The 17,405-nt window shown below is 38.5% G+C and overlaps 1 pseudogene across 1 annotated transcript; it reads right to left on the bottom strand.

Annotated features, from left to right (window-relative positions):
* Nucleotides 1–14,543: 14,543 nt before the first annotated feature.
* LOC308375720 lies at nt 14,544–15,518 on the bottom strand (annotated as a pseudogene). Its single transcript has one exon. The product of its transcript is annotated as an uncharacterized misc_RNA (transcript).
* Nucleotides 15,519–17,405: the final 1,887 nt, after the last annotated feature.

The raw sequence follows: 17,405 nt of genomic DNA, 5'->3' as shown, positions 1-17,405 counted from the left end.
TGTTCATGAGTTGATCATGAGGATCAGGATCATGAAGATCAATGGCATTGAGATGAAATCGCGTTTTTCATTCTCTCTGTGATTTTTAGGGGTGATTGAATAGTAAAAGATCATTGCACTTGATTAAGAAAACTATGACTGACGATTAAGAAAGCTATGACTGACTGTGGTTATTTTCAGCTAACTCAGAGGTATAGGCTAATAAACGCACCCACACGGGGGGATTCACACTTAGCTCAGAGATTCTAGCTTGTCAATGGACTTGATTGATGACCGTTTAGCTTGTCTGATAGTTACATTGACCAGGGCGTGTCTGTTATACAAAAGTCAGGAATTGATTGTACGGACAGCCAATATGATTTTGCTGCATTGGGATATTTTTTATGTTCAGATGAACATGGATTATTTCATCTGTATGAAAGTCTCACTTAGGGAAGGAGTAAACTTAGCCGTAGACATGATTCACTGATGTGAAAGTCAGCAATGGAGTTACGACATAGGCGCATTCCAAGAGAATCCCTGATGGGGGGTTAGTCTCCGGGGGTCTCGCAGGAACCACGGGGAGACACACACACACCACATTTTACAGGCTTTAAAATGGCTTTCAGAACATTCATACAATGAGACTGATCTAATCTAAGGAACATTTCCTTATTGTAGCTTATTGATTACAATAATGAACCTCCAGATTTCTACATCATGTCTCTGGTCTTATGATTGAAAGAAGAGGTGTAGTGAGATCCTATTCTTCACAACACTGCTTCACACATTTTCTGTTAGATATAAAAAGTTACTACAAGATCTACTTGAAGCAATGTAATTGCCTTACAAGCGAGATCTTTATGGACAGTGATTTTGATTCATGGGCGGGGCCATGGATCAATAGGGGGAATATGTAGATAAAGGTATACATAAACAATATGTATACATGGATTAATAAACTATAAAAAAAAAATTTTTTAGTCTTTTAGTCAGCAATGTGAAATTATAATGTCTGAAAATGGATTACACTTTGTGAATGACATGCTGGACAGAGTGGGACAACAATTCAAAATTGACTTGAAAAGGCATTGTTCATGCCACACCCAGATTGCTGGATTTGTGGAAGGATCGAATGGTACGGTTAAATCTAAACTTCAAAAGACTATGGCAGAAGCAGGTAGACAATGGCCTGATTGTTTAGATTTAGTATCTTTAAGCATGCACATTACCCCTACTCAAGGCCAATTGTTGTCACCTTTTGAAATGCTGTATGGTAGACCATACAGAATACCAGATCTCACTCCAACTGTAAAAGCCAACCCAGATGACATTTCCACACTAGCAGATTATATGAAAAGAACTTTACTGACTAGGAAATGTACAAAGACCACATACTGTTCGAGTTTTTCTGTGTCTCCGCAGGAACAAGGCAAGGTGAAGGTGGGAGACTGGGTGTTCATCAAAGTCATCAAAACAAAAGACTTTGTCCGACGACAGAGGGGAGTGACCATACCAAATGCTACTGGCCACACGAACAGCCGTCAACTTTCCACCTGTATTCATCTGTATTGATCTGTATTCATCTGTATTGACCTGTATTCACCTGTCACACTGTTAACTTAGATTATTAGTAGGATACACCACTAGCTTTGAGTAAGGTTTAGTGGTTCCCTCCCGGGGGTTGAGATATTTAGCTCTTGACCGTCTGATAGTCACCGAATTCGTGCCGGATTCGTGCCGAATTCGAAATTTTACTCAATATAGTATTGGTGTATCCAATTTTTTGTTTTACTGTGTTTCTTGTTTATATGGTTTATTGTTTTTCTGTAAATTGCATAAATAGTGTAATTCGGTTACAACAATGTCTAGACTGTTGCTATTAGTGATTATTACAGGTGTACTTTTGGGTTTATAGACCTCCACAAGTGTAATTGAGAGAATATATGGCACTGGAGAATGTTACTCACCTGTGTAGTCTAATGATTCATGGGATAGATATGCATCTATGCAAGCGAGCAGACATAATAACACTAATTTCTAATTATGTACCTTAATGCAAATTCTTCCTATCAACCTAGACTTAAGGTTAGACCATAGTCATATCAAGCCAAGATCTGTGTTGGAGAGAAGTGTGGCCCAGACAGCTGGGGCTGCAATACTCCATCTTGTGATGCAAACAGTATCCAGGTGCAGGATGTGTTTAACACGACCCAACCACTAGTAGAGCTAAATACTATATTTTTGATGTCACCTTAAGTGATAGTCTATTCTGTATAGCCATTATGTGTTGCAAATAATGGAACAATGAGAGACAGAGACAGTGTCATTATTACGGATACTGTGTCCTCACGCACCACTTCCTCATCCAGAGTCAGTAAATGGGAATATACAAGGGTATTCCTACGTTGGGAGAGGTAATGTGGGTGTGTGGTTAAAGATGGTACAGTCAGATCTCTTCACATAGGTGGGGCGTACGCGCCCCCGCTCAGGTCACGGACCATGTTTATGTGTTAGTGCGATCTCACAGGCAGGGTTATCTCGTAAGGAGAGATTTGCTGTTGAGAACCATGACATCATGTGCGGGACTGACATGCCTGATGATTTAAAAAGATTTGGACTAAGAGTATCAAAGTAATTTTGTCTCTGATTCCGTCTCTAGGATTAGGTAGAGTCATCTTAATAACGGACAGACTTAACTATAGGTTATGATTATTTGTTAATGTCACCTTAGTCAGCGTGGAAGGCCTTTGGCTGATGGGGTTGTAAAATAGATTACTGCTAGATTTACTTAGTGCCGCTAGTGGAAGGGTTTGTGTTATGCTGAATGATACCTGGATATCTGATGACGTCCATCTGTTTCTGAAGCCTTACAGCAAATGAGGGCTGATTGTGATGCTATAAAACGTGATAAGGTGGTGGATGTTCCGTGGTTTAATCCTTTTGCTTGGCTCACTTCTGGTACATGGTTGCGAATTATGTTGAAAAGTCTGTTAACTATTGTTGCAATCTTTCTTTCTTGTATATTTATGATGTGTATTTCAACATGTATTAAAGTTCTCATTTCTAGCCTAGTACGTGATTCTATGCAGAATGTAATGTTGTCACAGGAATTGATGCCCTGCTGTCTCTTCAAGAATATGATTCTTAAGTGTAATGATGTCTACCAGAAAGCTGAAGGAGATGTACGAGGTTGATGATTATATACTGGTTTATAGTTCAATGATAAACAGGAGGGAAATGTGAAGGAATTATTCAATTCTATATAGGAATTTATCATTTATGGTTAACTATTAGTATTTTCATTTAGTTATAGGCATTTCTGTATTTCTTTGTCTGTGTTCCAGTGGAGACAAAAAGTCTGCTTGTCTTGTACGGGTTGGTATGAGAAAGGGGCCCGGATAACTTGCATGTCAAAGAATGTTTAAGTAACTTGGTTTATGAGGGGCTGGGTAGCTTACATGTCAAAAGACTGTTTAGGTTATTTTGAAATATGGTATGGAGCAAGACTGTTTCTAACTTCAAAGGGAACAAAGGAATTGGGGAGTGTCTTCATGTTAAACTGTGAATATGTGAATATGTGAATATTAATTTCAATAAAGAGCAGACATTTTGTAGGAGAGGTTAGTGCCTTGCGTGAAGACAATCATGCAGGTCACTCCTCTGGGGCCCAGAGTAAATGTCTGTATTTTAATAATATTCTCGGGTGTGTGTCTCAATTCTGAGGTAAAGAATACAGTCCTAGGTTAAGGGTTATTTCCTTGACAACTACTGGAATCCAGATCTCAGTATCACCCTTCTCATTAAACAGGCCAGGTCGGGTTTGACGGCACTGGTTGAGATGCGTAAAATGTCACTTAAGTGGGAGGCACTTAAATCGGTACTCAATCGCACTCAAAGGCACTCAATCGGTTCTTGTTTAAATTCATGACAGAGAATATCTGCTCACACACAGAAAAGTTTAAAAAATTACTGAAGTTAACTAAATGCCATCTCATAGCTGTAACGTTATAGGTTCGTTTTATTTACCTTTCTCATTTAAATTGTCATAGTATGCAAAAAGAAAAATGAATATGTAATTCAGAAGGCATTTGCAAACATCATCTTCTTGGGCCCTAGATTGATAAGACTGCATCTTAACTGTTCCATCAGAGGGGCACTGAGGATGGACGGCTCTAGAACACTGTAGGCACTGGACATACCTCACCTGTACTGCCATCCAATGCAGTGGGTCCATGAAGGGAGTAGCCAGGTGCAGTGATGTCAACAACAGAAACACAAAGAGGAGTCCAGACCACACTAGATCAAAGAAGTTAACAGTTATAAAAGTGCATGTGCATCACTGCATCACTTTCAGATGTGCAATAACAACTGATATGCTCAAGTGTTCAATTTATAACAATATAACACACATATATTTTAATACATAAATATAGTATAATACCTGAAACAATTATTCACAAATTGGCCGAAATTCAATTATAGCTTTAAATTTGTTCAAACTGTATCGATCTGTAGTTCCTCAATGCATTCGCCCGTTACGATTATGCAGATACTGCCACCTCCTGGCGTTATAACGCCACAACCAGTGCAATTAGGTGCAATGACACCTGTGACTAAACTCCCTGACTTCAGTTCAATTCAAAAGAATGCCCATGGAACACAAAAAAAAAACATAAAAACGGTAAAATAAAATAAATAAAACGGTGGCCCTAAATATCATACAAGCAAACACTTTTTCTCAACAGTAGCAGGACTCTGTCGACATAACTACAGTACAGCTTAATGTATGCTTATAATATAGTTTTAATTCTACTTCACACTTATGCATCGTCTTCTTATACGGTGGTTCTCGTATTTGTTCACGTGTACATTTTTCAGTCTCTGCAATTGTATGCACGCACAAAACATAATGAAGTTAGCTAAATGCCATCTCATAGCTGTCACGTTACATGTTAGTTTATTTTACCTTTCTCGTGTAAGAATGCACGGCCTGCTTATGTTACCGGTTGCGGAGTGAACGCTTTCCTTTCAATTACCAGAACTACTATAATTAACCAAACGAAGCACATTCTGAATATGACAACCGTTTCAATCTTTTTGTGAGGCAAGCCAACTTCTGTGTCCTCATAGCTCAACTTGTTCTAGCCGCCATGCGGTGCTAATATAACGTCATTAGGCTAGCATTGCCCCACATAAATCAAAGAAGATACACAACTTACTGTATATGAGACGGATACAATGCTGACATTATTTGCTGGTCATATTTCTTATCTCCTCACACATTCTTCAACATCGAAATGTAACGTTACTCAAATGGCTTAATGTTAGATATATAATCAAATATACCAGCTTTAGTCAAGGATGCAGCAATGCAACTGCTAGAAAACATATCAATTCCACCTGGAGTTACACTATCCTAGCTAGGTTAGCCAACAATTATTTTTTAGTAGTTATGAAAGTCGTCTACAAAATTGCACTAAGCGTCACTAAATATCAACAACCCTTTTTATGACTGAAAAACATGTATTTACATTTTATGTGTTATCATTTAGTCACATAACTACCTACCTTTAGCCCAGGCGCTCGCTGATAAAAGGCGCGTTAACCGTTAAAGCATGGTTTTAAAAATGTTTCAGGTAAGGGTGGTGCATCAGGACAAACTTGAAGCCCACTCCCGGTTGCTACGAAAACTCGCTTATAATGGGTTTATTGTATGTCGTAGGACGTACCGTAAAAATATTTTTAATAATAAATTTTTTTTTAATACAAAAATTAAACATTTTTATTTATAACGATATTTTACGCGTTCGCATGGTTTAAAGCCACGAAGTATTTTCAATATGACAGGTACAATGAAAATGCAACCCTGTTCAACATAAAGGTAAACGTGTAGGATTTGAGGGGATCTACTAGCAGAAATTGAATTATCATAATTATGCTTTTATTAATGTATAATCGCCTGTATCTACAAATCGTTCAGTTTTAGAATTAATATATTTAAGTCCCTCACTCTTGCCTATGGGACAGCCGCTGGACCAGCATCATCTTATTTAAAAGGTACCAAGGAGGACGTCACTGGAATGGACAGTGCTCAACCACCACCAAGGTACCACGAACACGAACGAGAGAAGGCAAAAACTAAAGACTGAGGAAAAATCTAAAGACTGCCATCAGAGTCCTACTTTATACATTAAATAATATTTTTCATATTTGTAATTATTCTATTTATAAGTCAATATATCGGTTTTAATGTTGTTCTGCAATCGTAACACTTTGAACGCTATTTTAAGCCCTCACACATTCTATTACACATTTCATTAAAGGGAATTTGACAACTTTTAACTGGAGGCTATGTTGTTAATGAAGAATTAAACCCCCTAACAAAACAAATAGATAACAAATAGGGTTTAATCATTTCCAGAAGAGGAACTTTACCTAGATGTTACGTACCTGTTTTGGAGTTATTATAAACACATTCTCAGTTTTCTAAGATAGTTTAAACAATCTAATTGCAAAAATAATGAAAAAGTGCAATGTTGACTTGATATGTGATTGCTTCAAAAATCAAGTATCTCAATACTCCAAATGAACACTAGGTGGAAGTATTGCCTCACTATTGCACCTGACCCTACCAATGAGGACGAAACTGGAGTGAAAACCGACACCTACAGTTTTTCTTGAGTGTTTACACACAAGAGCTGGAACTTTTAACACAAAGACCATAACCTGTAACTCATGTGCCATCTCCCTAAACTAATTCAGCTAAACTACACACAATGATCTGCTTTACACCCAGATTTCAATTGTAAGCCACACTTACTTCAAAACACAACAAACAATAATCTGCATTTAGATTAGATTAGATTCAACTTTATTGTCATTGCACAGAGTACAAGTACTGAGGCAACAAAATGCTGTTAGCATCTAACCAGAAGTGTGCAGAGTATAGGATATAGGATATATAAGATATAAGTATGAACAGTAAGAACATGAGCAGCAATAGTGGTGATTAGGGCAAATGTGATATAGATATAATATATCTATGTAATGTGCAGCTGAAGTACAGGTGAAGTACAGGTGAAGGTGGCAGTAGATGTTGTAAATGAGGAGACTGCGATCTGTTGCTGCTGAGAAAAGACAAAAACTTTTCTTATTTGTAGTTATTCTATTTATAAGTCAATATATCGGTTTTAATGTGTATTTGAAATTGATACAAAACATGACACACAAGAAACAAAAGTAAGGTGCTTTGGACAAATTGCATAAATGGTACGTCAATAATGAATTGGCTAAAATCTTTTTCTGGACAGCAATCACCTTTACTATCCGATTAAATTATCCCAGTTCATGTTAACACTCTAAGGTCCAAGGCCTTTTAGACTTTTCTAAGTTGACTGACATGCCTTGATGTTTTTGTACATTTTGCTCAACTAAAAACATTGATGCACAAATGGAATAACGAAAACTAAAAAAAAAAAATATCCCGGACGAGGGATATAGACCTTTTAGTGTTAAATAACTACACCCCTCATAACACACCAATATGGATCAATAGACTTGTTCTGCAATCGTAACACTTTGAACGCTAGGCTATAACTAAAGCCCTCACAAATTCTATTACACATTTCATTAAAGGGAATTTGACAACTTTTAACTGGAGGCTATTCTGTTAATGAAGTTAATCCCCTTAACAAAACAAATAGAAATGTGTTTAATGACATTTTATACCCATAACGTCTTACCAAAATTCCATCTTACAAATATATTTTCAATATGTATTTTGTATATCATTTCCAGGTGAGGAAATTTACCCTAACCCTAACCCTAGATATTACCCTAACCCTAACCCTAGATATTACGTACCTGTTTTGGAGTTATTATATACAAATTCAGTTTTCTAAGATAGTTTAAACAATATAATTGCACTCACATCACACAAAAATAATGAAAAAGTGAAATGTTGACTAGATATGTGATTGCTTCAAAAATCTTATAACAGAATGACCAAAACCTGTAACTCATGTGCCAACTCCCTAAACTATAAGTAGAATCATCTGCTTTAGACCCAGATTTCAATTGTTAGCCACACTTTCTTCAAAACACAACACACAATAATCTGCTTTTAGATTAGAATAGATTAGATTCAACTTTATTGTCATTGCAGTACTGAGGCAACAAAATGCAGTTAGCATCTAACCAGAAGTGTGCAGAGTATAGGATATAGGATATATACAGTATGATATAAGATATAAGTATGAACAGTAAGAACAGCAATAGTGGTGATTAGTGCAAATGTGATATAGATATATAGATATATGTAAAGTGCAGGTGAAGTACAGGTGAAGGTGGCAGTAGATGTTATAAATGAAGTAGGAGACATGATAAGATCCTAGATAAGATATAAATCTTATCCCTAGATAAGATATAAATACGATGAATATGGATACGGACAACAATTTTAAATAAATATAGACAAATGAACAATTTTAGTGCAAATGTTCAGTGGCTGGAGGGAGGTGTTAGGCAGTCAGGCCAGGGTAGAGGGGTGAATACAGTCACTGTAGGAGTGTGAGGGGTTAGACAGGGGGGCTATCACCGTGGTGCAGAGTTCAGCAGGGTGACAGCCGCAGGGAACAAACTGTTCCTGAGCCTGCTGGTTCGGGATGTATAGCCTACAGCACTTTTGGAAAAAATAAAGAACTATTTTTGTTGTCACTGTATATTTCTGTGTTGTTATATTTCATTAAAAACATTATACAGTTATATTTTACTACAAGAGTAAGCATACAATCACACTGAACATGAAAAGGCATAATGCTCCTAGAAAGGCCTTCATACGGGTGTTTTCCCATTCATAGAAGTGTTTTCAATTGAGCACATCAGTGTTCAATCGATGCTTAGAGAAATGTCTACTTATATAATGGTCTGTTTTTGTCATTTGAAAACAAAATACCCTTTTGAGGTGACATTACATCATTTTGAAAGCAAAGTAGCATTTTGCAGGAGATATAAAAGATTTTGCATTTTTCGTGAGTGGTTAAGGGATTTGTGTTTAGAGTTTTGAGAAAATGAGGCATGCTTCAGGACATTTGAAAATATAAATAAAAGTCTCTGAAATGTCGCACGCTACTTAATAGCACTGGACAGAATTTAAGGTTTATATATTTTGAGGTCAGATTACCACAGATATGGCAACAAATCTTCGTAATTGATCGGTTATTTAAGTTAAACAGAGATAGATGGAGAAACAAAATATCCAGAGCCCCACAAGAATTCAATTCAATTCAATTTAGGCGCTTAACAGAGCCCAGAGCCTGAACAAGAACATGCGCAAACACTTATTAAAGCTGTTAATGAAGTTAAACTCCATAACAAAACAACCTGAAATGTGTTTAATGACATCTAATACTCATACCCTACAATGTCTTACCAAAATTCCAGAGGATGACCTTTGTGCCCTTTTTGGCGTTATTATATTCACATTCTCAGTGTGCTCATATAGTTTTTAACCAAAAATATGTAAAAGTGCAAAGTTGACTAGATAAAAAAAAAAGTAAAAAAAAAAAAGTATCTCAATACTCCAAATGAACACTAGGTGGCAGTATGGTCCCACTCAAGCACCTGATTTGCCTGATCTGCCTTGCCTGATTTCCTCTGTCCTATTGTCCACTCAGTACACTGGATATGCACCCTTATGAGGTCACTTATGCACCCTTACTCAGGTCACTGGTTATGCACCCTTATGAGGCCACTGGTTATGCACCCTTATGAGGCCACTGGTTATGCACCCTTATGAGGCCACTGGTTATGCACCCTTATGAGGCCACTGGTTATGCACCCTTATGAGGTCACTGGTTATGCACCCTTATGAGGTCACTGGTTATGCACCCTTATGAGGTCACTGGTTATGCACCCTTATGAGGTCACTGGTTATGCACCCTTATGAGGTCACTGGTTATGCACCCTTATGAGGTCACTGGTGATGCACCCTTACACAGGTCACTGGTGATGCACCCACCCTAACGCAGGTCAGTCCCATGCCTAGGTGATGTTTTTTAGATGGCGTAGGCCTACTGTGGTGTGATTGCAGAGTGTCTGAGAGTCAGGTAACCTAATGAGTCAGTCCCTTTACACGTTTCAATGTTAATGAGTATTTGTTAAGGGTTTGAGAAACAATGCAATCAGTCTGTATCCTAACCTAAACCACAATCCAACTTTTGAAGTGAGACAGTTCCAGGTTAGCACATTTGCGTAAGCAACATAAGCATCTTTGAGAACTTTCAAAAGTGCTATGTAAATGTGCTGTAGTATTATATTTATTATTATTGTTCTGCAGGCTTTTTCCCTATTCTTCTTGGCAGAATGTATAAAGATCATCTAGGTTGAAGGGATGGCGGTGCTGGACTGTAGAGTCACAGATATTCAGTAGGATTTTGATGAGGGCTTTGACTGAGCCATTCATTCTAGAATGTAGAAATTAGCCATTCATTCTAGAATGTAGAAATTAGCCATTCATTCTAGAATGTAGAAATTGCCCTACTGGTCGGTAACACCCTAGTTTTAAACAGACTACAAAAGGTTATCCTCAGCTGGGGTGAACTGTGTACAATTACCCCTGCATGCCATATTTCACGATTGGGATGGTGTTTCTAGAGGCATAATTCACAATAATCAATCATCTGAAACTACACCTTTGATTTAGTTTCCATGTGTTTGTAACTCCTCCCCCTCACTTTTTTTGGTCAACTTCTTGTCATTGTTAAATTGATCCTTACCTGTTCCCATCCTGATCTGTATCTGTATTTCACAAAACAAGCGTCAAAATCACCCCTAATCAAGGCCAACATTAAATTGACTAAACAAAGGGACACTAAGGATAAATGGTCATTATAGGTAGTGTGACATGCCTTGATGAAAACTAAAAAACACTGATGCACAAGTGGCATAGATGACAATGTTCTACAACACCTCAGCAATAACAAAATGAGAGTAAAAGTAATATAGTAAAATATGTTTCTATTTAAATCAAATGTAAACATACCCTTACAAAAACTGACTTTCAGAAACACATTGTAACACGGACTTGGAAGTGTTCCACTCTTCCACAAGCTCTACATCCCATAACTTCAGACTGTTTGATCAATGATCAATGCTGCCATCAATTATTTCCTTGAAAATGTCATTCAGAAAGATATTTTTTTTTTACAAGCACTTAATCTGAACTGAATATCATGTGAAAAATACCTTTATTTAAGAAGAGGTTTTGCTTTTTTTTTTTTTTTTTAAAGAAACAGATAACCTTGGTGATCCAGCTGTATTGTGTGTATCTACAGTATTGTAATAGGCAAGCCAACAGATAAAAGAAATATGCCCCCCCCAATGACCAGACTGGACGCTCATTCCACTCTTCCACAAGCAATACATCACATTACTTGTTTGATCATCAATTACTTCCTTGAAAATGTCACACAGAAAGACAACTGAATATCATTTTTCTTTATTTAAGAAGAGTTTTTTTTTTTTTTTAAAGAAACAGAAAACCTTGGTGATTGAGCTGAGTGAAATTGGTCAGTGGCACAACATAAACATGTTATTTCATCAACAGCCGATTGTGTTCCAAATTAATTAATATGTTAACCAACACAGAAGTGTATTTTAACAAAAGAAATCATATTACAGTACACTTGCACATTACAGTCATCAGAAGAGCCATCAATAGACACTTTTCACATTGATATATGGGTGAAACCTGGTGTAACAATAAAATAAATATTTCTTTAAAAAAAAAAGCAAGCAGTATTTATTGTTACACCAGGTTTTATTGCTCTTAGCTTGATTGTTCTCTCCCTTGTACGTCGCCTTGGACAAAAGCGTCTGCTAAATGACTAAATGTAAATGTAAATGTGTTGCTTGTCTTTAAAGGGGCAAGTGCAGAGAGAACCACAAAGCCTTAGTTATGATGAGCAATATTAATAAAGCACAGTAGCTGAGCCCATGCATGCAAAGTGGCAGAACAGGCCCAAACCTAGTGCAGTAATTAGACTAGGATGCTGTGGGAAAGAGATGAACATGTAAACACATAGCGTACACATGGCAATACTACAAATAAGCTAGTGCAGTAATTAGACTAGGGTGCTGTGGGAAAGAGAAGAACGTGTAAACACATAGCGTACACATGGCAATACTACAAATAAGCTAGTGCAGTAATTAGACTAGGGTGCTGTGGGAAAGAGAAGAACGTGTAAACACATAGCGTACACATGGCAATACTACAAATAAGCTAGTGCAGTAATTAGACTAGGGTGCTGTGGGAAAGAGAAGAACGTGTAAACACATAGCGTACACATGGCAATACTACAAATAAGCTAGTGCAGTAATTAGACTAGGGTGCTGTGGGAAAGAGAAGAACGTGTAAACACATAGCGTACACATGGCAATACTACAAATAAGCTAGTGCAGTAATTAGACTAGGGTGCTGTGGGAAAGAGAAGAACGTGTAAACACATAGCGTACACATGGCATTACTACTTAATATTTAGTGCTACTTAATATTTAAAAAAAAATAAACTACACATAAACAAAAGACAACCAAAAAACAACATCAACAACAACAACAAGGCAAGTCAAACTCCAGGTAGCAGCTTGCATGTTGCACTTGGGATCTGTTAAAGCCCTCAATAGTGTACACATGGCATTACTACTTAATATTTCAAATAAACTAAACAACAAACAAACAAGACAACCAAAAAACAGCAACAACAACAACAAGCACTTGGGATCTGTTAAAGCCTCCTACAAGAGCAACACGGAGGAGCAGAAACAGCAAGGCACGTTGGACCCCAGGTGGCCACTGACAGATTGCATGTTGGGATCCGTTAAGGCCCTCCTACAAGGGCAAAACGCACTGCCTGCTGGCAAAGCCTGTCAAATGAAAGACAACACAACTTTCAGAGATACACATGACACAGATACTTTTAGAGAATTGAAATAGAAACTACTTACAGTGGCAACTTTGCAGCGGATTGCCGCCAGACGTGCAGAACCCTGTTATATCCTATGTTAAAGGAAAACCAACACCAAATGGCACACACACACACACACACACACACACACGCACGCGCAAATCATTCACTTTGAAATACTGAAACCGAAACTTTGAAACTGAAACGTTGACTGCGGCTGAACGTGCTACTTCACTGAACAAATATTTTCATTTTACTTTTCCACCACTTGTTAGTCATGTAATCCATTCATATTGATGGGAATCAATCAATACTAATACAACTTTAACTGTGGTGTGTTTTTGTTTAATTTCACAACTTATCTACTGTATAATCAACGGTAGCAGATGCCTGCTTGTAAACATTCCACATTTGATTTGAACTGACGCGGCCAAGATCTGGATTTGTCCCTGCCATGAGCGTGAGTTAACGCAGTTAACCCCCCATGGAGAGAGAAGTCTGGGTTTGGCCGAAATCTGAGTACTGCCATCATGTGAACGCACTGATTGACACATTTGAAAAAAAGACAAAAAAGGGACTGAAAAGTAAGGTTGTTGTTTGTAAATTGTATTTGAAATAAAAAACTACTGACAGTGAACAAAAAAATGACTATAAGAAATTTCCTTTAAGTACTTACATCAGCCAGTTGATCTCTGGCCCTGCCCGACTCATGTCATAGAATGCGGCTTGGCAACTTCCAATGCTGGCCATGACCATGTCCTTGATAGATAGAGATAAACTTTTATTAGTGAGGGAAATTCAGTTGTCAAAGCAGCATGGTAGTAGGAATAGGAATCAAGTATCTATAGAATCTATATACATTAACATCAAAAATAAATTAATACAAATTATATAAGTATCAGACTTAATTGTATAATGTATAAATTGTATAAATTTGAATAAGAAATAAAAAAAGATAGACAATATAGCACCTCTCCTATGTTAGACTACGCTGCAGATTGTGCATCTGTTCCGTTAGTACCTGGCGGATTGGAAGGCGTGTGGACATACGTAAACAAACAACGGCCATTCCCACTAATACTTAATAGAAAAAGACGTTGGTTACGATAGACAATGGGGAATTTTACCTAAGTGGCTAAGGTAACAGGAAACTTGTCCTCCAAAGTTCGAACAACATATAGAGAGACAGTGAATCAGTTAACACACACACACACACACACACACACAGTGAGAGACAGTGAATCAGTAATGTAAATAATTATGAACAGATCAAAGGCAGAAGAAACTAATACATTAAAACAAAGATTAATACATTAAATAAAATGTACCTCCTCCTCTATACATGTGGAGGAAGTGGGAATGCCTGAAAAAAGTATACCTGATCTGGGTGAATTAAAGGGAAGGTAGCAAAGAATCCTATGCAGCCGGTACATCACTCCCCGTGTACAACATCACAGTGGTTAATAACTCAGAATAGTGTATGTTTCTCAGTTGTATCACTTGTGACACCAGGCTCATGGTGTTAGTGAGAGCCTGGGTACCTTCCTCATTGATGTTTCTCCCTGGTGGAAGGACACATTCTGTGTCCAATGGCACCCTTCATAGGATGTTGACCTGCCCCATGGAAAAATCCTCTGTCACCTCCAGACAAAACCTGTGGTTTGATGGGCAGGCCAACCCCCCATACGAAAAGGTGTTTATCTCGCTCAGCACACACCACTGCTTGCGTGACACCTGGATGGCATCAGAATACCCGTGGAGCGACTGGACGTTGATCAACTTGGTGTCATTCTGTGAGAAAGGTTTCAGAGTATTGCAAGTGCATACAACATAACTTTCGGTCTCATGGCAACAATCTTGAGTGGATATTAAGGTCTCAGTTCCTTTCACTCTCATATACCCAGTAATATGGTTCCATTTTAAAACCTGATTTTTTTTCCACCACACCTATGGAACGTATGATGGTAGAATCTAAGTATACCTGATCTGGGTGAATTAAAGGGAAGGTAGCAAAGAATCGTATGCAGCCGGTACATCACTCCCCGTGTACAACATCACAGTGGTTAATAACTCAGAATAGTGTATGTTTCTCATTTTTTCTTGCGCAGGCATAAATCTAAAATCTCCTGTCTGGCAGTAGTAAACAGATCCTGTGCATATATCATGCAGGCTAAGGCACGCTCGATGGTACGGGTCTGATTGTATATGGCATGACGCGGTTAGAAGCGCATGCACTTCAGATTTCACCACTTTAATGATGTTCTCATTACTATGTGTGAGATGCTGAAAATCAGTGGCCACCTGGTTTGCCAACCAACCATCCTGAGTACTGTGATTGTCCATCTATCCTATACGTGTTGGCGAGAGAATGAGCTGAGCCAAAAAGACCTGAGACACTTGCTAATAAATGCCGCCTTGTGCGTGCAGGTGAAATTTGAACAGCAGTCTACTTTTATAATCAGAAATTAAATCATCGATCGGTGACTGTAGCCATGCATAAGTTTCATTTTTAACACTACAGTGATCTATATACGCTGACAAGACATTCGATATGTTATAGGAGACATGAGCCATGACCTAATGTATGTCATGCAGTAAGGTCTTGTTGACATTGCCTTTGGTCAAACCTCCCGGAGGGATGGGATAAAGTTTAGGGCACTCTGTGGGTTTGTGATACCCACAGGTAGTTCAATTAAAACACTTTTGCGCAGTCCAGGTACAATATAACATATTAGTGTACTCTGACACTCTGACTGCACTGCCCAATACAGTATGTCCCCTCTCTCCGGGCTGTCCAAACAAAGGGCTTTTGCTTTGTGCGGTCACCTGCTGAAAGGGAATGATTATAGGGTAAGTCATTATACTCTGTATGTGTAGTATTATGTTGAACAAGATATGTGCATTTGTATGCAGCTGGCTCTAAGCTCTAACCCATCTCCCGCATTCATAGTCATGTGTCAGTTGGACCCTCTGGCCTAACTGAATGCCAGTTGGTCCCGCCACCTTCAGCACCTCAGGCGCCACCCATGGTATGGCGCTGACCGACCTGGAAACACAAAATTCAACAGTTATTTACTGGCTGGTTGTTTAAATCTCTTACATTGTGCCATGTGGTACCATCTTAGCTTCCCTTTAACGGTCACGGCCACGCAGCTGTTACAGACTGCTTTGATTTCATATGACCCGTGCCACCTGGGAGCAAAGGCACCCTCTTTCACAAACACACGCACCATCACCATCTCACCATCAGCAAACTGGACTTCAGAGTATGGGTTAAACTGTGTATCATTGACCAGGTCGGATTGCTGCTGCGCACCTTAAGGCATTCTTGCAGCTGCACCAGCACAGTCTGCTGTTTTGCAACAGTCAGAGGCCCTAGATCTGAGGGGGCAATCTCTGGATCAATGGGCAGTTTCATAACCCACCCCGTCTTTAGCTCATCTGGACTGATGCCTGACATATTGGCAATTTTACACTTTATCGATTGAATACACCCTCAGGAACCTCAGGAGCGGGTGACGGATGTGTAAACAGCCACAACAGCCTGGCATCACCTCCTGATGCTGGGTCACCAACTTGGTAACATATTGCTGTGGGATGGCATTCCATTCCTCAACCAAGAGTCATTGCAGAGCAGCCATCGTGGTTGTGTTGGTCACTTACAGCACGGCCAAGCTGATACCCAAAGTGTTCAATTGGGTTGAGGTCTGGACTCATGGCAGGCCATTCCATTCCCTCCCTGATGGTGTATTAAATGAATAAAGTGTAAAATTGCCAATATTTCTTGTTTGTTACTGATCGAGAGTTCAATCATCCAATCCAACAAACAACTCAAGAGTGATTACCAACTGGAGAATAGGAGAATTTTGGCACATTTTTCATGGGCGCAACCCACATACTCAGCTGTGCTGCTCATCCCACAACTGGGGACAAAATGGGCTTTCCAAGGGTATAAGATTGATTTCCAAGAAGCATTGTTTGAAGCAGCAAAGAAATAATCTACCAAACACAAATTTCCAATAAGCTGTTTAGTAGTGGAAGAGAAGATTAGGCAATTTTTTCATGGCCGCAATCCACATACTCAGCTGCGCTGCTCATCCCACAAATGCATGTGGCACCATTTAAAAGGGAACTAAACAGGCTTTCCAATGGTATACGATTTGTTACAACAAGAAGCATTGTTACAACAAAGAAATAATCTACCAAGCACAAATTTTCTTACTTTTTGTGCTATGTTTAGTTTAAGATCCTGTCACTAATACAATTATGCGATTTCCAGGGAAGACACCACAATGTGTATGCGTCTGTGGGGAGGGCATGAAATGCTGTATTGTTCTGATGAATAAAATAAAATCATAAAATTGAATTAAAAAAATACATTAAAAAAACAAAAAGATACTTTTAGGATGCCAGAACAGCAAGGTGAAATAGAAACTACTTACATTGGCAACGTTGTAGCTG

The sequence above is a fragment of the Sprattus sprattus genome (genome assembly GCF_963457725.1).
Source record: "Sprattus sprattus genome assembly, chromosome: 15".
Lineage (NCBI taxonomy): Eukaryota > Metazoa > Chordata > Actinopteri > Clupeiformes > Clupeidae > Sprattus > Sprattus sprattus.
Note: the sequence above shows the minus strand (reverse complement) of the source record. Positions and strands in the feature narration are given on the sequence as shown.